The sequence below is a fragment of the Octopus sinensis genome, linkage group LG1 (assembly GCF_006345805.1).
Source record: "Octopus sinensis linkage group LG1, ASM634580v1, whole genome shotgun sequence".
NCBI lineage: Eukaryota > Metazoa > Mollusca > Cephalopoda > Octopoda > Octopodidae > Octopus > Octopus sinensis.
Window position 1 is genome coordinate 77,502,340 of NC_042997.1, and position 26,537 is coordinate 77,528,876.

The 26,537-nt window shown below is 41.4% G+C and overlaps 1 long non-coding RNA gene across 1 annotated transcript; it reads right to left on the reverse strand.

Annotated features, from left to right (window-relative positions):
• Nucleotides 1-235: 235 nt before the first annotated feature.
• LOC118762989 lies at nucleotides 236-24,700 on the reverse strand. Its single transcript, XR_004998744.1, has 3 exons — nucleotides 24,624-24,700; nucleotides 1,550-1,553; nucleotides 236-246 (listed from the first exon to the last, which is right to left on the reverse strand). It is a non-coding gene; the product is annotated as an uncharacterized LOC118762989 (long non-coding RNA).
• Between the last annotated feature and the right edge of the window lie 1,837 nt (nucleotides 24,701-26,537).

Sequence of the window (26,537 nt, forward strand, 5' to 3'; positions counted from 1 at the left end):
TCAACACCGTCAACCTCAACATCACTTACATGCTGTCGTTAATTTCGAAAACTTATTCGGCCACACCATCTCAACAATGAAACTGGTTCTCATGTTTCCTTACTTCAGTACCCGAAGCAACACACTCCAGGGTTAGCTCTTACCCGTCTTATACTCCTCCTCTACCTCAAATATTATATTCCAGAGCTAGCTCCTACTCTGACTATACTGTACTACTTTGTGCATCACACCTAACTCCTACTCGTACTACACGCCAGTAAGTAAAGCAACATACTCGAGAGTTAGCTCCTACCCGTACCTAGCTACTCTACTACCTCAAATATTACACACCATTGCTAACTCCTATCCTCACTTATACTACAGAACCTCAAATAGTTATTCCAGAACTGAGTGTAAAAGATTATAGTTCTACATGTGTATGAGACACTCTTTTTCTACTGACCTATCGCTCCAGTTAAACTGATTGAGACAGTCATAAACAATTCTTTAAAAAATCATCACTATAGTGATGAAATTTCCGTCTTTAAAGATTTGCCGCGGTGGTTGCTTGTCGCTCGAGTTGAGCTGGCCAATGAAGATATATAGGTATATGAATAATATCTGAAACAACTCACGAACATTTAACTGAATATTTATTGCAGGTCATAAAGATAATGATGTTGGCTGTTTACAATGAACAACATAAATGTTGGCTGATTGGGAGAGACACAGACAGCTCTGAAATTGTAGAAAGCCATCTGAATGACAACATGCGGTCGGCCCAAAAATATACTATGCAAATCTCCATGGCAACAGAGGTCCTTGGCTGTCTGCCCTTGACCGTTTGTGGAAATGTCCGTAGCAAGAGTGGAAGCGCTCAGCCGTATTCAACACTGCGATTAAAAAGCGCCAAAAGCGTCTTCTTTTTATAGGGGACAAAGCGAATGTAGCGTTTAGTGAAATACATTATGCCTCTTTGAGAGACATCATACACATAACGTCGTGGCAGATAGCAGCTATCCTTCGGAGACTTAGGCCCTGTTGTATTCGCTACTCTGGTTGGTTTTAGTACAGCTTTATCTCTTGCTTTATTTCGCGCCAATGTGTAAACCAACCAATCGCAACCTTCAGATAAGGTCCCGTGACACTGTTTTTCTAATTCCTTGTTTGAGCTACCTAAATCCTTTAAAAGCTAGTCAAGACAAACTATTATTCATCTTTGGTCCTAGACCATTGACTACAGAATATTCAGCGACAGACAGCCATGTTCCAGCTATTCAACCAGTTCTAGCAACATACATCGACGACACCAAAACCACCGCAGCATTTCAGAGCCTTTCGCCACCGTCGCCATCACCATCGTCGACTTCACCTTAACGCCGTCTCCACCACCGTCGCCTTCACGCAATTCGCCTAGGTTTAACTTTATGCTGTTTGTGAATATTCACCAAGGTTAACAGCTCAGCCTACCTGCGAGAATCGTTCTCTACCAAAGTAACTCGGCACAGCATTGAAGCCACAACCGCTACACGACATGTGTTCAACCGGCAGCCGGCCTTGAGACTCCAACTTCTCTGCTACAGAACCTCTGCTATTGTGTATCTTACGGACTGGTAATTATCATCATTTTGTGTCTGGACACTCTTTCTATGTTCTTTATTATCTCACATTTATAACGCACACACGTACACAGAACACACATTTGTCGCACTCACGAACACACAGACACACACGCTCTGCTGCTCACGAACACATCTTAAATAAACCTTTTTCTCTCTTACATTATACGGTTGTGTTTTTCTTCTTATTCCTTTTGGCACTTGTATTTTGGTTTCTTTTGTAAGGCGACTGTGTGGCGTTCAAAAAGGAGACATTTGTCACCATCTACTTTACGTACGGTCGCTCTACAAGAACATTCCAGAAAAGCATGTCACGCTACAAACTCGCGCTGATTGGCTGATCACGTGAAACCGTGGTAGTTTGCTCGTGGTGTTTGACCGATTATCTAGTGGTTGAAGTTTCGAATCATATGTTCGCAACTTTTTTTATTAAAAATTTCTCCAAAGAATGATTGTGATTTTCGTAATTGGTATGAAAAACTACACCTGTGTAGAAATTTTCAATAAAATTGGAAGAAGTAGGTAAAATTGAATAGTTCTGTGACTCATTCTGGAAGCTAGTAAAAAGTAAACTGTATAGCCAAGATGTACTATAAAATGTCTGCAGGGTGATATAGATTCCTCACCCAATTACATTAAAATATAACCACCCACAAAATTCATTGTAGGCCTCATTTCCGGAACAAATAACAGCATGGGAGAGAATTCAAATTCGTGTGTAACACAAAATTAAAACTTTTCATCCCCCGATAACTCTTCAAATAAAGTAATTCCCAGTTTTATTCATTGACTAACTAAATTAACATGTTAGTTAAGGAAGCAAATATAGGTGTAAGCGTAGATGCGTGGTAAGAAGTTTGCTTCCCAATTATACAGTGCAAAGTTCAATCCCACTGTGTGGCACCTTGAGCAAGTGTCTTCTATATCCTCAAGTGGTGGATGTGGTTGACGGAAACTGAAAGAAATCCGCTGTATATATTTGCGTGTGTCCTTGTGTATGTGCTTGAGAACCGGTGTTGGTGTGTTTACGTCCCCCGTAACTTAGTGGTTCGCCAAAAGCGAACGACAGAATAAGTTCCAGGCTTTACAAAAAAAGTACTGGGGTCCATAGTTCGACTAAAATTTCTCAAGGCAGTGCCCCAACATGGCTGCAGTCTAATGATTGGAACAAATAAAAGAGATAGGGAAGGTAACAGTACCACGTAAAAGAAAAGAAAAAAGAAGAAAAAAAAAACAGTGAGAGAAATGTGCGGATAGTTCGGCTACATAGTTTGAACCGTCATTATTTTTGATATTACCTAAAGAACAAATAAGAGGAAATGAGAAGTTATAATATCCATATATTAAGTGAATTATCGAATTTCAAAGTGGTTCTAAGCTGGAGCAAAACTCAACACGTTCTGGTTTCTAGTGTCAAATTTTGGCACAAGGCCAGTAGTTGGAGAAGATGGTAGTTGATATCATTGACTCCAGTACTTGACTGGATTCTCATTTTATCAACCCCGAAAGGAAGAAAGGCAAAATTGACCTAGGCACGATTTGAACTCAAAATATAAAGAGTCGGAACAGATACTGCAATGCATTTTCTCCAGCGTTCAAACAATCCTGCTACAGCTTCCTAAACATTTTCAAACTTCTTATAATAATTCTGTGGAAAAAATTAAAAATTAAGATACGATAAGCATAATATTGTGACGTTGACCTGTTCTTGTTTTTGTTGTCGCTGCTACTTTACTGGCTGCAGAAACAATGAGCGTGCCAGGAAAATACAGTAGTTCATTAAAAAGATATATAAAAGGTGGGTGGCTTGTGATCTAATATTTTCGCAATGATCTGCTCTCTCTCTCTCTTTTTCCTTTTTTTTTTTTCATTTCAGCGCTTTTGATCTTGAACTGAACTATTCAACAGTATATCATCTTTATCTTGTTTTGCTCTATTCACTCTGCCATTTTGGAGGATGTCGCAATTGTGTAACTTTTTTGAAAGCGCTCTGTAAAGTTTTGTCACCTTTCTTTTCTTTTCTACTCTCCCTCTTTTTTCTATTTTCCTCCCCCCTCATTCTTGTACATACGTTGCTCTTTATCTCCCAATCACCGACAACTGCCAATTGGTGGGGTCGTCACCACTTTAACCTATCCATTCTTGGTGGCGGAGGCATGCGTCAAACGACCAAGAGACCTACCTAGTGGAACGACTATGTGATAATAGATTAACCTCTGACCTCTCATTATCCACCAACTTCAGTACACTCGAGAGAAGCTAACCTCTCTCCACCACGGGTTCCGAACGGAATTAACCCCATCAACCCCCATCACCCGACCTTCGTTGGAAACGGAATTAACCCTGCCAATCCCCCCACTCCTACAACTTTTAACTCCCCCCCGCACCACCCGACATCCGTTCTAGTTCCACCTTTGGAACCAATGATGCACTCCCTCGATTAAGTTCTAATGCTAGCTCTCTACAGTCGGTCGATGCTAGCTAACCACCTGACTGTGCTCTCTGTTCTTGCACTAGCCGTTACTTAAAGACAATTAATTGTCTCCTGTGCCACCAAAATTACCACAGGAGTTGTGTCAGCATCACCAAGGCTCAAACCGAAAGTCTTCCATACTGAACCTGCATTCAATGCCACTTCAGCTCCGACGCACTCCGTGGAAATGCCTCACACTCCGACGACCAGAGGACTTTGCTGCAGCCCTCCAGGGTTTATCTAAATCGAAGCTTGTTAACCGGATCCCTAAGGAAGCTCGGAATAGCTTTGCTCGCGCGCTCTCCAGCTTGTTGAAAAACGTATGTTTATCCAACAATGTGTCCGACTGGCAGAAACTGTTTCTGTTGCCCTGCTTCTCTCTCCACGTGCACGATGTGAAATCGGGCTCCCTTACATCCTCTCTCAAGCGACAATTCCAGCTATTTAAGTCCACCCCAACCACTTCTCACCTCAATTTGACATCGAGCACGGTGCCTACGGACAGACAACCGATAAACCTTAAGCGCGCTGTCAATGCTAAATTCAGCAAAGTCAGCATAAAAGGGGCTGTCGTCTCCTCTCTTCTCTAATCTCCCTCGCTCCGTGTGACTCTGAGTCTCTTAGACGTCTGAAAGAGAAGCACCCACCGGCACCCCCTGATAATCAATTAAACTGGCCCGATCCCCCAGAATACTGCTGGTTCAGGTGCAGGAATTGATGGTTTTCGGCCTCAACACCTCAAGGATGGTATCTCCTTATCGGCCGGTGACGCCGGACTTGAGCTCTTGGAGAATTTGACCCAGTTTGTGAATCAGTTCTCTTCAGCGAACGTCCTCCTTTATATCCGCCCACTATTCTTCGGTGCAAAATAATTCGGGCTCACCAAACCCAATGGAGACCTAAGACCAATTACGGTCGGCTGCACCCTTCGCCGCCTCACTGCAAAAGTGTGCTTACAATCGGTCTCTTGCTTATTGAAGGAAGGATTTTCCCCCACCCATCTAGGAGTGGGCACCAAATTGGGATGTGAAGCTGCCGCCCATGTTACCAGAACTTATGCCAACTTGCCCTCCTTGTCACCTAAGGTCCTCAAACTTGACCTTAAGAATGCCTTCAACTCCATCAGCCGCGATGCTGTTCTCAGTTTAGTAAGAGAGAAGGTCCTACAACTCTACCGTCTTGCATGGCAGGCTTATCGGGAGCCTTCCTATATCTCTTTCGGTGACCAAATCATCACCCCCGTTCCAGGAGTCCAAGAGGGTGAATCACTTGGGCACGCTCTGTTCGCACTGGACATTGAAGACATCACCAAATGGGGTATTGAGCTGGTAACTCGACGATGTTTGTTTGGGGGAACCTCCGGACAGGCTTTCCACCATTGCAATCATGATGGTTGGGGAGCTTGGTCGCTGGGGTCTCCGAGTAAAACAGCTCCAAATGTGAGTTCTGGATCCTCAACCACCCGGCTTCTCAACATCAACCAACTATTGACCTTTTTGCAGAGTCCTTCCCTTCCATTGCAGTCCCTCTCCCACCGGCTTGGTGCTCTCTAGTGTCCCAATCACTGACCCTGCTTTTGAGTCCATCTTCCAGTCGAAGGTGACTGCCCTTGAGCAATTGCTGAAAACTATTGAAGGTATCGAACCCCATTAAGGTTTTTTCATACTTAGGAATTACTTCTCGATCCCTAAGCTTCTATATTTACTCAGAGTCAGCTCATTTTACCGATCCCCATCGTGCCTCCAACGCTTCGACAATCTAATCTTTGAGAGACTCGAATGCTTAATCAATGTCAAATTCTCTCCAACGTTCCGCGATCAGGCTGCATTGCCCAAGCGATTTGGCGGTCTGGGTCTTCGTAAGTGTTCGTCCCCCTCTCTTCCCTGCTTCCTTTCCTCCACCCACGTCTGATCCACCCTGGTGAGCAACATCCTCTCCTCTCCGACATGGACCAGTTCCAACAGGGAGTTGGATGAAGCTCTCCAAACCTGGAGGGAATTGGGCTTGTCTGCTTCTGAGAAGATGGAGGACTGTCAGAGTCAGAGAGATTGCGATAGCATAATTTGGAAGGCCACCTATTATTCCCTCTTCATCCAGTCGGACCAGGTTTCAAGGTGTCGCTTACTGTCTGCTAGCGCCAAATACTCAGGTGACTGTGGCTAATGTTGGTGGCCTACTCAGCTTGGACGAACTTCGTGTCTCCATTGCCCTCAGAGTGGGAGCTGACGTATGCACGGGTTTGATCTGTCATTGTGACAGGCTCCTCGACTCCACAGACTTCCATGGCCTTTCTTGCCGCCTGAATGCTGGTCGCTTCGCGCGTCATACGGAATCGAACTTGATACTCAAAAGGAGCTTGGCCCGGGTAAACATCCCCTCCATCTTAGAACCATCTGAATTGTCCAGATGTGATGGGAATAGACCTGACGACTGCACCCTATGCCCCTGGTCGCATGGCAGATGCCTTGTCTGAGATGTCACAGTTAGCGACTCCTTTGCTTCTTCTCACATCCAGGATGCTTGCAGTCAGGACGAGATCCACAGCTTCTGCGGCCGAGCAAAACAAAATCCTTAAACACCGCGATCTGTCGGCCAATTACATCTTCCATCCTGTGGCGTTCGGGACGTTTGGTGGCGTCGGACCATCAACTGTGAGATTCCTGCCTTCACTGGCAACTCGCCTTGCAGAGGTAACTGGTGAGGCTCGTGAGGGCACTTGGCTGTTCCAGCGCATCAGTCTCGCCATCACCCGCGGCAACTCCGCAAGCGTGCTAGTGTGTCTCAATAGCCATTAGAGAGGTTTCCACGCGCCCCAAACTTTTCAACCCAAGGTGGTGAATTGTCTTTGTTTTGTTTTTAGTTTTTCTCTTTTTTTCTTTCTAATTTTTTCAATTGTATTCTCTGTTTTGTCCAGTTTTCTAGTTTGATTTTGTAAAGCGGTGAACACTGTGAAGGCAGTAATAAATTAGATGTCACTTCTTAAATGGGTATTGTTTTTGAAAGAGCGTGAGAAATAGGAAGGGGCAGTTAGAGAGATAGGGATAAGGAAGAAGAAAACATACTTTTCTACAGGGCCCGAAATTTTGAGGGAGAGACCCAGGCGATGTATCGACTCCAGAACGCAACTGGTACTTAATGTATCGACCCCGAAAGGATGAAAGGCAAAGTCGACCTCGGAGGAATTTGAACTCAGAACGTAGCGACAGACGAAATACCTATTTCTTTACTACCCACAAGGGGCTAAACAAAGAAGGACAGGCACACAGATTAAGTCAATTATATCGACCCCAGTGCGTAACTGGTACTTATTTAATCGACCCCGAAAGGATGAAAGGCAAAGTCGACCTCGGCGGAATTTGAACTCAGAACGTAACGGCAGACGAATTACGGCTACGCATTTCGCCCAGCGTGCTAGCGTTTCTGCCAGCTCGCCGCCTCGAGGAAGAAAACAAGACAAAGATATCGAAAGATGCAGGTAAAATAGAAACCAATGTATAAACGCCAATAACATGTTGTTTCACTACGTCTCTCTGATTACCCGCGCACCGCTCTGTATTAATGTGTGTTTGCGCGCGCGTCTGTGTGTACGCATGTGTGTGTGTGTATAAACGTAAATAACATGTTATTGTTTCACTACGTCTCTCATTATGCGCGCACAACTCTGTGATAATGTGTGTGTGTGTGTGTGTTAGCGTTGTCGCGTGACAGGAAGCAGATTAGGCAAATCCTACTACTAATTTAACTTGTTATTGAGGATAAGCCATTTCCAACACCTTCCAGTCCTGAAGGCAAGTATTATTTAATATATTCTTTTCCCGCTTTCCTACATGGAAAGATGGATTAACAAAATTCGCATTCACTGCCAGCCAGCTAGCGTCTCTATTTTCAAATATCCCTTACTAAACATAAAATTTTCAAGGATTCTTAATCAAGTGTATTAACAATTATGGGATCTAGTTGGTTTGGCTGCCAGCATCATTTTCTGTTCGAATTGAATTCATTCATATTCAGTGTAATGATACACTTCTATCGGCTAATGAATGACGCGAGAATCATTTTCGCTATAAATCAATAAATACGGAGCTAGTAGCAATTAAAGTTTGACAATTTGGGGTAATTTTAGTTAGTCGTAAGTCTCAGACACATTCATGCCTGTTTGTATAGTCACAAGCCAAACACGAGAACTCTTTTGTCAGCAAGAAAGCATGTGTGTTGATAAGTATATTCTACGCGATGTCAAATGCGTTGACGATGTGTTCTGTTGCTTGTACCCTGGTCGTGAGATGTGCTAAAAATAATTGTCTTGCAAACAACTTGCACATGCAAGTGCTACCAGTTAAAAGCTTCGTATATCGGAAGCTAGCAAGTGTATGGGGTCATCAGGAGAGAATGCGCGCCGTTTCGGGGCCTACCTCTCGACGGCATCAATGCACACCGGCCCCCCTCACTGATATGAGGCCCCGCTTGCTAGATCAGCTGGTTATGAAGAACTCAATATAGTTCTAGCCATCGCTCATCGTCTCTTTTTAACCAAATCCAGTGGCTAGCCTTCTCCACTGTAGATTGGATATCAGTCATGGTGGTATTGACTTTACGATGAGTTAGGCCTAGTGATAACAACAGTCGTCTCACGCTGTGTCCAACAAACCCTCTACATCCGACTTCGATAGGAAAATGTTCCGCTTTCCAGCCTGCGTCTTCACATTCCTCGAGGAGGTTTTCATAACGGTTCAATTTTCGAGCCCGAGCGGCGTCCATATTATCTTCATGAGGAACCGTTAGCTCGACTATATTTACAACTTTCTTTCTTTCACACCACATCAAAATATCTGTTTTTTTCGAAACTGGGATGGGAAAGAAAACCTGGCACCCAGGTAAATCTGCAGTTACCTCCCAATAGCCGTTCCACTTGTCATTTTTCTCAGGAAGTTTCTTGATCTTCTTCTTGAAACGGATCCGCTGACCTGGTCACACGAAGGTAATGAAATCTCTTGATGGTACTTTTAACGGTTTTTCCTCAGTGTTGTTGAGATGAATTTGGTTCTTTATAGCATTGAAGATAACCTTAAGGACCAAGTTGTGCCTCCATGTGTACCTGTTCAATGCTAATGAACAGTTGGAAAGAATATGTTTTAGTGAGGCGACCTTTCCACATTTGCAGATGTCATTCTCTAAGACGTTCCATCTTACTAGATTCGTAGGTGATGGCAAAACATCATACGATGAACGAATCAGGAAACTCAGCCGAGAAGTCGTCCACTTCCATATCTCATCCCAACTTATCTTCCTCTCAACAACATGTTCTTCCTGTTATATAATCATCACAACAAACATGAACAATCAACGTCGCCCATTATCTCCCTAGATAAAAGGACTTTCACTTTGTTTCCCGCCAAAACAATTAACTTGTACAACAACGGCAGTCGAATAAAGTATCTTGTATCGTTAACACGTTGTTTCAGTCTCTCTCATTTTCTTAATCTTTCATACTAAGTACTCACTACTTCCTTTAATACTCAATACATATATATATAACAACAACATGGTGTCAGAATACTAAAAGAACCCAAAATACAGAAACCAAAGGAAAAAAGAAGTTGAAATCATACTTCAAAGACGAAATGGAAAATTTACCGCATCCAAAAGACCTAGACTTTAATCAGGAAAATCTAGCCGCAGCATGGAAAAAGTGGAAAAAAGAATTCAATCTCTTTTTGATAGCAACAGAAAGTGACATGAAGCCAGACAAAGTAAAAACTTCAATGTTTTTAACTTGCATCGGTTCTAAAGGCCGAGATATCCATTCCACACTGGATTTCGATTCACCCGACGAAGAAATGAACCTTCAGACAGTAATCGAAAAATTCGATGCATATTGTGAACCCAGGAAAAACATAACTTTCCTAAGACACAAATTCTTCACATGTGGACAAGCGGAACATCAAAATTCGATGAGTACGTAGTAGAGTTGCGCCAAAAGGCACAACAGTGCGAATTCGGCAACCTCACAGACAGTCTCACCAAAGATATTCTGATATGTGGAATCAGAGACATGAGATTAAGAGAAAGATTATTGAGAGAACCAAATTTAGACCTACAAAAAACAATTCAAGCAGGTCAGAGTGCAGAGCAAACACGACTCCAATCAAGGATGCTAAATGCCACATCCGAAACAAGAGATAACGAAATCTCGAGGGTATATAGTCAACACGACAGAAAAGGCGCCAAAACTCAAATAACCCGCCATATGCAATCCAGACATCAAAACGAACAAGGCGGAAGTGACAGAAAGCCCGCGAAGTTTCAAGCGCCAAGTCAACACTACGTCACTAACTGTCACTATTGTGGTTATAATCACAAAAGAAATAAATGCCCAGCATTTCACAAGACATGTGAAAAATGCAAGAAACAAGGACACTATGCAAAAATGTGCAAATCAAGAAAATTTGTACATAAAGCAGAGATACATACCGACGATGAATCAGATGACGATACACATGCACTCGAAATGATCACTGCAAATAATTCCCGCGTGCACAAAATCGAAAAGTTCAAGACTCCAAAAGACATTTGGACGGTCGAACTAAAAGTGAACAACTCGAATGTAACATTCAAAATAGATACAGGAGCAGACGTAACCGTACTGCCATTCAGAGAATATAGAAATATAATTCCAAAACCACAACTGCAAAAAACCTCAACTCGATTATCAGCTTATAATAACACAGCTATAAAAGTGCTAGGAAAATGCACAGCAGTCATTAAATACAAAGAATTATCAAAGCAAATAAAATTCATTGTTGCAAAAACAAACTCGCACGCAGTTATAGATGCAAAGACAGCTAAAGATCTGAACCTGATTCAGAGAATTTCAAAAATAAATTCGTCGAACAAAAACGACATATTAGAAAAATATGAAGACTGTTTCGGAGAAATCGGCACTTTGTCAATAACACATCATATCACAGTGGATCCACAAATAACTCCTGTAATTCATCCACCAAGATCGGTTCCTTTTTCTATAAAAGAAAAACTCAACAAAGAATTAAAAAGAATGACAGAATTAGATATCATAAAACCTGTTAGTGAACCTACAGACTGGGTAAATTCCCTAGTCATCGTTGAAAAAGCCAACGGAAAACTCCGACTCTGTTTAGACCCCAAGAATCTAAACAAAGCCATAAAAAGGCAACATTTCAAACTCCCTACAGCGGAGGACATTTTTGCACAAATGCATAACCCTAAATATTTTTCAAAACTCGATGCATCTAATGGATACTGGCAATTCCAGTTGACGAAGAAAGCTCCCATCTTTTAACGTTCAACACACCTTTTGGAAGGTATCGCTTCACACGACTACCCTTTGGAATTCACAGCGCCAGTGAAGTTTTCCAAAAAGAAATTTCAAAAATAATAGAGGGCATAGAAGGAGCAAGAAATTCACAGGATGACATCATAATCTGGTCCAACACTTTAGAAGAACACACAAATAGACTACAACAAGTTTTCGATCGAATCCGAAAGCACGGATTAAAGTTAAATAAATCAAAGTGTATCTTCTATGAATCACAAATCAAGTACCTTGGGCATATATTAACCAGCGAAGGGATAAAACAAGATCCAACCAAGGTACAAGCAATCATTCACATGCCACTGCCAATAAGTAAAAAAGAATTACAAAGATTCCTAGGTATGACAAATTACCTATGTAAATTTTTATCTAATTACTCCGAAGTCACAGCACCATTGCGCCAGCTTCTACAGAGTGACACGTTATGGTCATTCGACAAACCACAAATCGAAGCAATAAAAAAGCTAAAAGAAATGATTACCAAGAAAACCAGTGCTACAATTTTATGATCCAGATCTACCAATAAAAATAACTACAGATGCTAGTAAGCATGGGCTCGGAGCGATACTTGAGCAGAAACACAACGAAAGATGGCTACCTGTTTCGTTTGCATCTCGTGCAACAACTCAAGCGGAACAAAACTACTGTCCGATAGAGAGCGAAGCTCTCAGTATAGTTTTCGCATGCAAGAAATTTCATCAGTTTATATACGGAACTCATTTCAGAATCGAAAATGACCATAAACCGTTGAAGCAAATATTCAAAAAATCGATCACTAAATGCCCCCCAGAATCCAAAGATTTCTACTAACATTACAAAGATATGATTTTGACCTAAACCACATACCTGGTAAAGAATCAATTGTTGCAGATACCCTATCACGTGCATACCTTGAGCAAGATACTCCAGAAGTACCAGACGAAGATATGAAATCGCACATTCATGCAGTAATAAAAAAATTACCCCATAACCGACACTAAATTAAAAGAGTATAAAGAAGCCACTGCAGACGACCCGTCTCTACAGACACTCGTCACATATACAAGAACAGAATGGCCCCCAAAAGACAAAATACCAATAAACATCAAACCATTCATATCCGTTCGTGATGAAATATCAATCGTCAATGGTCTCGTTCTAAAAGGTTCAAGAATAATTGTACCTAAGTCATTACGTAGAGAAGCTCTACAGGAAATACATACCGGACACATGGGTATCGAAAAATGCATAGAGAGAGCGAAGGAATGTATATACTGGCCCGGCATTAACGCTCAAATCAAAGACATGATTAACACATGCTCATACTGCATTGACTACAAAAATCAACAAGCAGCCGAACCACTAATAAATCATGAAATACCTACTACACCATGGACCAAAGTGGGTACAGACGTATTTCACCTGTCTGGAAATTCGTATGTCACAATTATTGACTATACAACAAGATTTTTTGATCTACACGAAATAAATGATTGCCAGTCAAAAACCGTAATCAAAAAATTAAAAGAAACTTTTGCTAAATTCGGAATTCCGCAAACAGTTGTAAGTGACAACGGTCCAGAATTCAATTCGGCTGAATTCAAAAAATTTGCAAAAAATTGGCATTTTCATCACACGAAGACAAGCCCGCATTATCATCAAGCGAATGGCATGGTTGAGAGAAATATACAGACAATAAAAAAGACGCTAAAAAAGGCATTCAAAAGTGACGAAGAACCTCAGTTAGCGCTCTTAGCATTACGCACGACTAAATTACAAAATGGTGCACCATCCCCTGCAAATCAAATAATGAATAGAACATTGCGAACAAATCTCCCAAACATACTACACGACAAAATTGGTATCAGGCCTCACGAAAAGAAGAAATCAAACATTACAACAGAACTCCCAGAGTTAAAACCACACGACACGGTTAGAATTAAGTTTAACAACAATTGGTTTAGAAGGGGCAAAATAATTAAAAAACTAGAGCAACCTCGTTCATACTTAGTAATAACAGAGGAAGGAAATACACTCAAACGAAATAGACAACATATTCTTAAAACAAACGAACACGTTCGCATAACAGAAGAATTAGATTATGAAAATATATTTCCAAAGTCAACAAACACGCATGAAAATACAAAAACAGCACAACTACAGAATTCAACACTACAAAATAATAAAACCACAAAAAGTGGACGACGAATAATTATTCCCTGTAGATACAGATGATATAAAAAAAAAAGAAAAAAAAAAAAAAGGAAGATGTTATATAATCATCACAACAAACATGAACAATCAACGTCGCCCATTGTCTCCCTTGATAAAAGGACTTTCACTTTGTTTCCCGCCAAAACAATTAACTTGTACAACAACGGCAGTCGAATAAAGTATCTTGTATCGTTAACACGTTGTTTCAGTCTCTCTCATTTTCTTAATCTTTCATACTAAGTACTCACTACTTCCTTTAATACTCAATACAATATATATATATAACAACAACACTTCCCATCTCGTCATCTGACCTTGGTGAACACATCGGATCAAATGAAGCTCTCTTCTCTCTGCTTCTCTTGTTTTGACGCTGTTGCTAACAACAGATCTGCGTTCACTCGGGTAGCTGCAACGAACCTCTTTTACGATAAAGAGCTGAGCTGTTCAACATACGAGGTAGGCCTAGCCACTTTCTAATGAACACATTACATTTTTGTTCAATCCTTTCAACTCGTGACAATGCTACTTCGTATATTAAAAGTGGCCACGCAAGTCACAGGTACAAGCCGAACTGCAAGCACCAAATTTTATATTTACCTGGTAACTTCGAATTATCAATCGCTGATAACCCAGCCTCGGCCTGTTTCATAATTTCAATCCCACGACTTCTGTCTGACAATGTTCCAGCGTATACTCGTCCCAAGCTCTTCCTTGACTGTTGTAATGCTTTCTTCAGATATTCGAAATTTAAATTCTTTCTGCACTCCCTTAACAAATGTCAGACTACGCGACTTTTTTGCTCTAAATCGCATCCTTGACCACTTTACAAGTTCGTCTAATCTCAAGAGGGCATTATGCATGTTTGATAATTTTCACTCAGTCAGAAAACAAGATTTGGTAGCTGTCATTTTGTGCTGGAGTTATTTCACAACCTCTATAACTTTTTAAAAGCATATTTCTGGAAAAAGTGAAATAACTCCAGCAATTCAACTTGAAAAAGCATATTAATATGCCAAATTTTAAAAGTTTCGATAAACTTTAATTGTATATTAAAAATTTATCATGATACGTTGCTAATATTTTAATGCAAACGATAACAATGGCTAGTACAATGATTTTTGACGACTTAGTTTGCAAAACTAGCTTAGTTTGCAAAATATGTTCCATATTCATTATTTACATGCGACGGATATTTGTTAACACAACGTTTCGGCTGATATACCCTCCAGTCTCCTTCAGGTGTCTTGGGGAAATTTAAAACCTGGGTTCTCATTCTTAAGGTATTTTCCCATATTATCATTATTATTCAGGTCACTACTTGGAATCGAACTCGGAGTTAGTAGCCCACGCTGTTAACTATTACGCCATATGCCCGTGGGCAATTATGGAGTGAATTTTAGGACTAATAAATCTAATCTTTTTCTATCTTTCCTTAATACTGGTTCCCATATGCTGTTCATATCTGCACTCAGTCTGCTTAGGAGGTTGCTGTGCCTTAGCATATGTGCTGCTTCTTTTAGTTTTCCTATTTTCCAGTGGTGTTTTCTGTCTATTATTTTAACTTCATCCTACAGGGGGAGGTGGTCTCCACTTTTCCATACATGATCAACTATACCCGATTTATCAATATCTCCTCGTGTCACAGCTTTGCGATGTTCGTCTACCCTTATTTTGACGGGGGGCATGTTTCGCCTTTGTATTACCTACCACAGCTGCATGGGTTGGAGTACACGCAGTCTTTGGGCATATTCTCTTCTATTGGTGGTTTTACTTGAAGGAGATATTTGCGAAATGTTGTATTACTCTTGAATACTGTCCTGATGTCATATGGGCTGCATATCTTTTGTATCTTTTCGGAGACACCTGAAGAAGGCTGGAGGGTATATCAGCCGAAATGTTGTGTTAACAACAAACAAGATGAGGACAAATATCCGTCGAATGTAGCTAATATAAATAATGTAAATAATGTACATAATTCCTCATCTCTTAAATATAGAACCATGCTCCATATTCATTATTTACATTATTTACATTTGACGGATATCTGTCCTCATCTTGTTTGTTGTTAACACAACATTTTGGCTGATATACCCTCCAGCCTTTATTAGCGGCCGAAGGTTAACTGTTATCTGCTACGTCCGCATTTATGTTATATGTCAGAGAGAGAGGATGAATTTCACTAAAGGTACGCTACAAGTTGTTCATTAAATCACTTGTAAGTCGCTGAATAATTCACAAGCATGTGTACCTTTAAATCAATTTTCAGGCAGAATCAGCGTGACACAGTATTTGTTAAAGCTGGACCTTCGCATGGCAGGTACAATCCATCTGACAAGCATCTGTACAGTTTCTATTATTTAAATTTCATTCGCAAGGCTACGGTAAATGACACTTGCCAAAGATGTCGTACAGTGGGATCGAAACCCCTTGTTATAGTAAACCGAACTTCTTAACCATCCAGCTGTGCTACGTCTACTACATAGTATACGCACGCATACATATCTGTCTGTATATACGCTAAAAATATAAACACAATATAGATCTAAAATATACAAATTAAAGCTTTAACAGTCGCCATAAATGCTAACCCTTAAAATCTTAGTGGAGAAGGAAAAAGTGTTGAAGAAGCAGTGACTTGGGATAGGAAGGCGGCAACCAGAGACGATGTAAGTTTACTGAGGTAGCTTCATATGAGTTCTTTGAGATAGCTGCAAGTGGAGATGATGGGAGGCTTCAGATTGTTGGCTTTATGAAATTTAGAGAGAAAGCAAATGGTGTTAGAATCATAAGTCAGGTTTCATGACAATGTTATGTCAATTACGAAACTTACGAAGTGAAATAAGTTCGAGAGGAGAGATGAAATGAAGTCTCTGCCGATTCTGGAAATCAAAGCTATTATAGTCACAGTAGTAGTTGTTGTTAAAGTGATCCACAAAGTTATTCAGAGCAAAGTTAAATGTTCAGTTTGGATTGGTGCCGTATGCACTATCTAAATTGATGATCAGAAGCCCTCAAAATGAGATCGATGAAGAAACGGCTTTGTATCAGCATGTGTCTGGAACCTGGCCACTTTGAGATTTAGGAGCTTGCTAATAATTATCGATAATTTTGGCACAATAGTGTATATTGATTGAGAATGAGCATATTCGATTAAATAATTTGTAGTAAATTCTTCTTCACTCAACAGTTGTTGATCTACAACTTGAAAGAAGACTGAGTGTCCTGTTGCTGACTTATTTCCTCTGATTGTAATCCAACCTGATCATGCTGGCCAACTGCAAGTTGGGTGGGCTGTTCCTGTGGTAGGATATTTAGCTCTAGCCATTGGCATCTAATACATAGTTTGTGCGTAATTTATTGACATTGGAAGAGTGAAAGGTGAAGTCGATCTTGACGAGATTTGAACCCAGAATGTATAGTAACGTAACTAAGTACTGCAAGGTATTTAATTTCACGAGGAGTGGCTCACTCGGAATTGATTACAATAGAATAATTAGAGAAGTAGAATTATTAAGGATTTATGTGGCAACCCCTCCACAAAAAAAAAACAAAAACTGTTAACGTTATATTAAAGTATAATGTTATACTATTCAAATGAAATTTAATAATGTTTACGCTGACAAACAGATGAAATTTAATAATCTTTATGCTCAGTGTTCAAACCCGTGTTAAGTTTCACTCTCACACGGTTACAAAAATAAGTCGCAATTATGATGGAATCCATACAATCGACTATATGTCCCTTACACGTGTGATGAACTGTCAATGTTAGCAGGGCCGGGTTAAGACCCTTAGAGGCCCTAAGCACTTAAAAGATTTTAGTACCCCCACATATATGTCATTCAAAATTATAACAATAATGAAACAAAACTAACAGTAAGATGGGGGAAAGGGTTTATTTTTGTATACTTCCACTTTATTTATATTTGAAAAGTTTATCCTTTCTTAAATTGCAAAGTCTTTAATCAAATTCTCAAAATTAATCTTACATAACACATCTGATTCTATACTTAGTAGAGATGAGGCATCTCGAATATTATTTTAGCAAGTTTAGGGTTGTAAACCATTTACTATTTCTTTAGTTCCCCCTTTCCCTCGATACCCTAAGTATATGGTTATTTTGCTTAATAGTTAATCCAGCGCTGAATGTTCGAAATTACTAGAATTTTGGAGGCGGTTGAGAAACAAATGGTAGAGTTGCGGACTAAATGCCTTATTTCATATACTTTTATTTCTCTTCTATATTTTACTGATATCAATTTTTAAAAGAGAATAGAATATACAGGTGAGATCTGAATCGATTCGATCGACCCTACCACTCCTGTTTCACAAATTTGTACATTTTTGCTAATGTGATTAATCATCAACAGATATGCATTTGGGGCAATTCAATTGCTTACACTTCACTTGCCCGTAAAACTTCAATTCTTAACCGTCATCGTATTCACAATAATTGATGTCTTTCTATTTCTCGAGACATTTGTTGCATTTCCATAATTGCAACCTTTTACTTGGCTTTGTTTTGTTACAGTTTGTTTGTGGGAAAATTAGCTAAGCAATAAAAAAGCGCTGTGAATAGGGAATACGAAGAAAAATATAGTGACGTGAGAGAGAGAGAGGGAGAGAGAGAGAGGGAGGGAGAGCGATAGAGAGAATGACTAAAATAAAGCGGAAAATATGATAACGAACGAGAGAAGGAGAGAAATAGATTGTATAAATTTGAAGGAAACAAACGATGAGAAACAATATTGTATACAATACTAAGTACATATTATTGACCTTGACAAATTATGAAAAATAGAATTAATTATCATGACATTTTTCTGAAGATGATTAGTCAAGGCTGACAAAATTATGGAAAAGAGCAATATGCAGCGACTTCACCGAAAAATTATCGAAATTGAGAGTATATTCAAATCGGTTGGGATTCCAGGGATCTTTAGGGCTGATGTTTCCTAACGTAAAACATATTTACAAAGAAGCATCACTTGTCGCAATTAACTTTCCAAGAAATACTTGATAGTTATAACAGATTTGAGTTGAAGTGAATTCTTTAACATGTAATCAACACCTATAACAAATTTAAATATTCTGCAACCCATTTGTTATCACGTAATCTTATATCATAAAAGACAAGTGGATCTCCGTGCCTGTCTGTCCGTCAAAACATCTATAAGAGGGAGGGAAAGAAGGGAGGAATCAGCATATACGTCACAATTTATTTTCAGAAGGAGAGGAGAAAAGTTGTTGAGAGAGAAATACAGACAGAGAGAATGAGGGAGAGAGTGTGTGTGTGAAAGATAGCTAGATAGGTACAGTTGTCACCATCGTAACTAACAAGTTTTGAAAGATATAAAGTTATTTTTTTGGTTGCTTGTGTTGTGCATATGTGTATTTGTGTGTGTGTTTCAGTGTCTTACAACATACAGAGAACGCAATAAAAGAAGGGGAGAGAGAGAGAGAGAGAGAGAGAGAGAGAGAGAGAGAGAGAGAGAGAGAGAGAGAGAGGTAGTGAAAGATAGGTAGGTAGGTATTTTTGTCACCATATCAACTAAGTTTTAATATAAACGAGGGAATTTAAAGTGTAAGTCTGTCAGTATTTTAAATAAATGTTGTTTAACAGTATGCAAACCGTTACTAATGTTCACCAAGAAAGTCAATCTAAACATTATTTGCACAATTTATGAATTTGTGTCGACGATTTAGAAATATGTTTATCCGGCAGCGTAGCAACGGATAATGAACCAGTAGTTCAATAACTTATATTCAAGTATTCCGTCATTACTATTCTGCATACTTTGACTGATACATTCCTTGCTGCTTTCAATTTATATTAGCATTTTTACACTACAGGCAATTTTGCGCTAACGGGAATTGTTAAATGTGGCCGTTAATTTTGGGATACAGTCTGTAATTTCGCCCTTACGGAACTCAGTTAATTTTTTAAGAATTTAAAAACTACACTTTCATTTGACCTCAAGGCTGCTTCTGGACTTTTAGAAACGATCAAAAGAGTTAATTTTAAAAACTATAATCACCGTAAATAGTAACACACACACACACACACACACATCTGCGTGAACTGTGTGTGTATGCCTGCATATGTTTGTGTATGCGTTACTATAGCCACTTACGGAGTGTGAGGCGGAATTTTACAGTGAATATTTGTGTCGATGCTGTGTATAACATAATTCAGTTATGGAATGAAGTAAAACTCTCAGCTTTGAATGGTGCTTGGCTAGACAGCCAGACTGTATCAATGTCTTTCCACAGCAGAAAGTCAACATCGAATTCGGAAAGTTTATGTAATGAGGAACCGATACTATTAGAACGAGAGCAAACTGGGAATGCAGATGAAAATACGGAAATTCCATTAACTCCACTTCAACTGACAGCAAAAAATATTGCTGAAGGTTTGGCACTTAAAGAGGTAAGTTTGTAAGTTTTTGCTGATAACAACCCTCATCATGAACCTGTAGCGGACCCTTAGTGAAATCCTCTCTCTCTCTCTCTGACATATATAATACAAATACGGACGTAGCAGATAACAGCCAACCTTCGGCCGCTTAGGTCCAGTTGTGTCCACCACTCTGATTGGTTGGTTTTGGTGCAGTTTGTCTCTTGCTTTATTTTGCGCCAATGTGTGACCCAACCAATCGCAGCCTTCTGATAAGGTCCCGTGACACACTCTTTTACATTATCTTCTGGAGCCTACTACTTGTTATAAAACCCAGCGAAACCAAAAAATTTGAACACCTTGAAGAAAGTATCATTGAGAAGTGTCTCGAAGCAACAATGAATGAAATAAAATATCTTGCAAGAGGTTGTAAATTCGCCACGATAGAGGCAAGGTTCGAGTCGACAGAGCGTGCAAGGGAATATTCGACTCGAACCTTACAAAGTGGCAATATATTATTGCTACCGCTTTATCTGGGACGTAGGACGTCCCGGATAAAAATTAAAAACATCCCTCCGGAGGTAGAGGTAGGCTGGATTGTAGCCACACTTCTGTATAAGAGGGAAGAAAAGATCCAAATTAAACAAATCACAAGAGACGGGCCGCAGAATTGGCGGGGTCAGACCCTTGAGATCCTGGCCCAAGCCACGTCGAACGACTTGGAGGAGCTTCCAGAAACAATTGTTATGGAAGACATAAGCATACCCATATATGTGGAGGACAGAAGGCCATGATGTTTTAAATGTGGGAAAAAAGGACTCATAAAAGAAAAGTGCCCTGAGATTAAAAAAGAATTAAACCAACCTGCCAACACCCCCTCCAAGGAAGCTGACCCCCAGGAGGGGACTTCTACAGTGAAAAAAACAAAGAAAAATCCACAGGAAAAAGAGGTTACGCTCGCGGCCAGGGAGGCTGTTACCCAGAGTGCAACCTCTGTCGGTACCCAAGAGGGTGTATTCCCGGTCACGGAGGCCGTTACCAGGAGTGCATCTACCAAAGAGGCGGCACTCCCGGCCAAGGAGACCGTTACCCAGGGGGTGACCGCCTCAACACGTGCAGAGGAAACCATCATTCAGGACCCAAATGAAGGAAATGCAGAATTCCAGACATACACACGGAAACGTACCAAAAAAATGGATTCACCCACAAAGACACAGGCCCCCAAAACAAAAGTTTCAAAAGCCGAAACATTAGAAAGGAAAAAAAAAAAGAAAAACCCCTTCAAACCCATCCTTATAGATATCCCCCCTCGAAAAGACCTAGTAACTGTAGCTTATAAAGCAAAAAATGTCTATCTAGATGGGGTCTAATGACCCCCATCTAGATACGAATATATATGAAAATGACTTTAAACAAAGTCCAATAACTGTTGTCAGAATATCTAAAACTTTATACTTTGATCTGTCAAAATTACATCCTAAAGACATTGGGGCTCTCAAAGAGCTTAAAGAAGTGGTCGACCCGCCGGTTGAACCTTTTTTGAACGAGAAAGATAAAAGTGAGGGAATGGTCTCAAAAGTTTTGAGAACTATTCCCCTTGAAAGGTAATCAATGCTTTTCCTTCCTTTTATGATGTGAGATGACCGTGTTAAGCATTGCATGCTTGAATGTTCGTGGCTTGGGTTCGAAGAAGAAGCATGCCTGCCTCCTCGACGACCTCAGGTCACACGGTATAGATTTGTTATGGTCGCTACAGAAACCAGGCTGGGAAAGCTGCAGGCCTTCTGAAACCTCCTGATCGACTACGAGAAGATAATTTCTCCTAGCCAGGAGGTGGGGAGCAGAGGGGTTGCAGTCTTGATCCGAAAAAGCCTGGTCATGCAGACACGTACAATCTTCGTGGACCCAGAAGGTTGGTTGGCATCTACGTGCTTGGGATCTAAGGCAAACGGGCTGACTTTTATCGAGGCCTGGAGAACTTCCTGGTGACTTCAAGGACAGTAATGTTAGGCGACTTTAACGCTATACTAGATGCACGCCTGGATAGCGTAGGCTCGAAAGATAGAAAAGCTAACTCATGCCTCATCGATCTGCTGAAGCGATTCAAGCTGGTAGATCGATATAGACTTGACAATCCGAACGTCCCAATGTGGACTTGGGCCAGGAACAACGGATTGGTCAGGTCTTATATAGATAGGATAGTAGTAAGCGTTAGATGTAAGTGTAGTTTTAGTTGTCCACAGTTCACTTATGTACCCTACACGGATCACAAATTAGTGACGTGTAGGGTGAATATAGATAAGGTGCATAGACAGGGATCTGGCTATTGGAAGCTAAACAAGACATTATTCGATTGCGAGGCTTACCGTAGCCAGATTAAGGTGGTAGTTAAGAGGGTACTAACCGGTTCTGTCATTAACAACCGGTGGTGGAGTGCCCTCAAAAGAGCACAGTTAAGTCTAGAGCAGACTAGAGTAGGAAAGGAATTAGTTAAGGCATTAGAAGAGGCACTGAGAACGGGTTCTGTGTCACAAGTGTTGGCAGCGAGATCGGCACTGGATCGATATCTCAATGCCAAACACGAAGGATGCAGGGTCAGGGCTAGGATACGTGCAATGGGCCGTGAAGGTATCAATGTTGCTAGATGGGCTCGCTCGGAAGAAACCCGACGTGGCATCGATTCCACGATTGAGTCTTTGGCAGATGAGTACGGACAGGAGATCCAAGGACAAGATGAGATATGTGAGGCCTTTCACAAGCACCTTGCCGCGTTGTTCGGGAGGGGCGGGGCCACGGAGACGCCTTACGGCGTTTTCTGGCCGGTGGCCCGTGTCTTTCGACTCGCGATGCTGAGCGCTGTGAAGGACCAATCACAGCCGAGGAGATCATAGGGGTATTTTCCGAGTGCCCCGGGTACAAGTCGCCGGGTCTGGATGGTCTATCTTACGAATTTTATAGTAGTATGCCAGACTTGTTCGGGAACGTACTGGCTAGTGTGTACACGAATTGGCAGCAGAATGGTAGAATTCCCAAAACTGTGAGCCGAGGAGTGGTGACACTGATCAGGAAAGACCCGAGCAAGGGGGATAACGTTAATAATTTTCGGCCCATAACTCTGCTAAACACAGAGTTAAAGATTTTGGCCAAGGTGCTTGCGAAGAGAGTTAGGGTTGTCGTGGGCGACCTGGTGGGCGAAGCACAGACATGTGCCATCCCAGGAAGGATGATACACGACAAGCTTCACCTCATTCGCTAAACCATAGTGCGGGTTAGTAAAATGCATCGGAATTGTGAATTTAGACCAGTCTAAGGCATTCGATAGGGTTGACCACGAGTATCTGGCGGCGGTCCTCCGGGCGAACGGATTTGGCCCGACCTTCCGAGGCTGGATCAAAGTCGTGTATGGCAATATCGAATCTGTAGTCCGGGCGAATGGGTTCTTCTCGAACCCCTTCGCGATCGGGCGTTCGGTTCGCCAGGGCTGCCCCCTGTCCCCGCATTTGTATGTATTGGCAGTCGAGCCACAGCTGCGGAAACTGAGGGACATGGGGACGGACCCGCATGATCTGTGTTATGAAGGAAATGTGACGGCTTATGCAGATGACGTCACCATCATCGTGTCCGATGAAAGGCAGCTACCTCGCGTAGAAGACGGCATCAGAGGATACGAAACCGTGGCTGGAGCTAAAATTAATCAAGAAAAATCAGTAGGCTTGCAACTCGGCACCTGGCGGGGTAAATCGATGCCTCCCAACAGTGTCGTCGAGCGCGCTGGACGGAGGGCCCGGTTAAAAGGCTCGGGGTCTGGTTTGGACTGGACCTCTAGGTGGAGAAGAACTGGAGTGAGGTGACGAGCAAGGCGACAGCCATAGCCCAGAAGTGGTCTGGGAGGAAGTTATCCTTGTTAGAAAGGGCAGAGATTGCACAGGTGTTCATAGCATCTTTGATAACCTACCGCCTAACCGTCGTGCCTTGCCCCGGTTTGTGGATAACCAAGTTGGAGCGGATACTTTTCCACTTTTAACTCCACTTGTGAGGCGCTCCATCTGTTGCCAGAAACCGTTAAAGGATGGGCTGGGGATGCCCTGGCTAATGATGCGCAAGTACGCGCTGAGGCTGAGACATCTCCGACGCCATCTGGATGGTGAGCAGGTGTGGTCAACGCATGCCGAGCAGTTCTTCCCAAAGTTAAAGTCCTTTGCAGACTTAGGTACATGGATCACGCGAAGACCCAAGTTGGGGGAATGGCGGGAGGAGTGCAGACAAGCACTTTCCCTCTTCTCTCGAGCAAGCAATGCTGACAGCAGGATTTTTATAGCGGGTTGGCAGAGCTTAAATCCGACGATGTCCTGGGGAAGACTCTAGGCTTCGATAAGAGGCAGCTAACCGACCTGTTTGGGAGGACTTTCGGGTCGAGATTTCTGGATAACTACCAGAAATCTTTGACCTGGTTGTGCTACCGATCGGCTTTACCAGTTCGAGAAAGGTTGTCAAGGCATGGTTTTGACACCTCCCCCACGTGTCCGAGGTGCGGGCGTGCCAGTGAAACGGTTACGTACGCCTTCGTACACTGTGAGGAGTTGAGGAAGTTGATGGCCTTTGCCGAACAGCTGATGTCGGATGCAGAAAGAGTACGGCTCTCGTCTGAGTCCATGATAAAGATTGTACTACCTTCCTCTTTCACCAAAGAAAAGAAGGTAGTTTTTGTCTGCGTAATAACCATACTGAAAGATGTGGCATAGAAGATGCGAGCGAAAGGGATTGCGACAGGCCAATTCATCTCCGGGTGTGAGCTGGTGGATTACTTCACCGCCCATCTTTCCAGCAAGATCCGTCTGGAGAGGAGGAGCCTGCCGCAAAGAGCGTTTGGAAAAAGATGGATGACAGTGGTAAGAAAGATGAGAATGCACGATGCCGTGCTTGCACGGTCGGTCGGGGCATAAAAGAAAGGAAAAGATTACCAAAGGAATAACCAACCGGTGGGTTAATTCACTAACCCGGAACCCAATTTCCATCCAATCATCACTTATATTTTTAACTCCCATCCGTATAATATATGTAAATCCGTCTGTCTTTTCATCTTGTATATAAGAATGTGTGTCTGTTCCCTACATGTCCCTTGTCTGTCCTTGTAACGTCCCCTCTATGTAAACCTTTTTAGAGGTGAATAAAGAAATACTTTGGTTCTAGTCCTTCTAAGGACTAACCTCTGACCACAGAGCATCCAGAGACAGACAGCCAGTTCCAGCGACTCAGTCATGTTCCAGCGACTCAGTCATGTTCCAGCGACATACAACACTAGCAGCATTTCAGGACCTTCTCCATCGTCGCCTCCACCATCGTCACCTTCAGCTTATCAACGCCACCAACATCAATACATACACAGCAACATGCGCCTAGGTTATTAACTTCACGCTGTTAGAAAATACTCACCATGGTTAACAGCAAGTCTACCTGCGAGAACATTCTGCACCAAGTAACCCGGCACATCATAGAAGCCACAAACTCTACACGCGTAGTAAACGGTTCTGCCTTGTGACTTCAACCTCTTGTACAGAATTCAACTATTGTGTAACTTACTACGAACTGGTATTTATCTCCATCTTGTGTCTGAACTTCTAGCGTCCTGTTATAGACTCTTTCTATTGCTCTGTATTTTATCTCACATGCATACATCCTTGTTTGTACACACATACACATTATTGTATGCTTGACGGCCTGTCTTATTGTTCTTATATATGTACTTATGACACGCACACACATACACACTCTGCTAACACACATATTATTGTATGCTTGACCTCCTGTCTTATTATTATCATTATTATTATTATTATTATTATTATGTACGTACTTATGTCGAACACGCAAACACACATTCTGCTACCCACATATCAACACCTGAATAAAACCTTTCTCTTAACCATTCTATGGTTGTGTCTTCTCCTTATTCCTTTTGGACTTTTATTCATTTATCCATATTTTGGCCTTTATTGTAAGGCGACCGTGCGGTGTTTAAAGGAGTCATTCATTCGTCACTATCTCCTTTTCGCACGATTGTTCTACAAATCTAACATAGAATTACAAGGTGAGTCTGCAATGAGCTCATTTCTACAGTGAGCTTTAGAAAGAGGTGATTGTACTATAAACATCAATTTTGTATAAGCTCTGGTTAATGATTTTTCAATCAACTATTTTAACCCCTACTTATCTAATGTAGGATGGGTTGAAATGTCCTATATTCTGGTGACATTCGAGTCCTTGACAGTGACAGGAGTCTGTAAGGGACTGAAAAGTGAGACGCAGGATGCAAATCGGTCGTTATGCATTAACTCATACTGTCTATCTATTTTTTCAGCTAATTTTATTTAAATAAAATAGTAAATAAAATTAGCTGAAAAAAATAGAAAGACAGTATGAGTTAATAAAATTAGCTGAAAAAATAGAAAGACAGTATGAGTTAATGCATAACGACCGATTGTATTTACTATTGTAGTGAACAGGACATTCGGTTAATTGCTA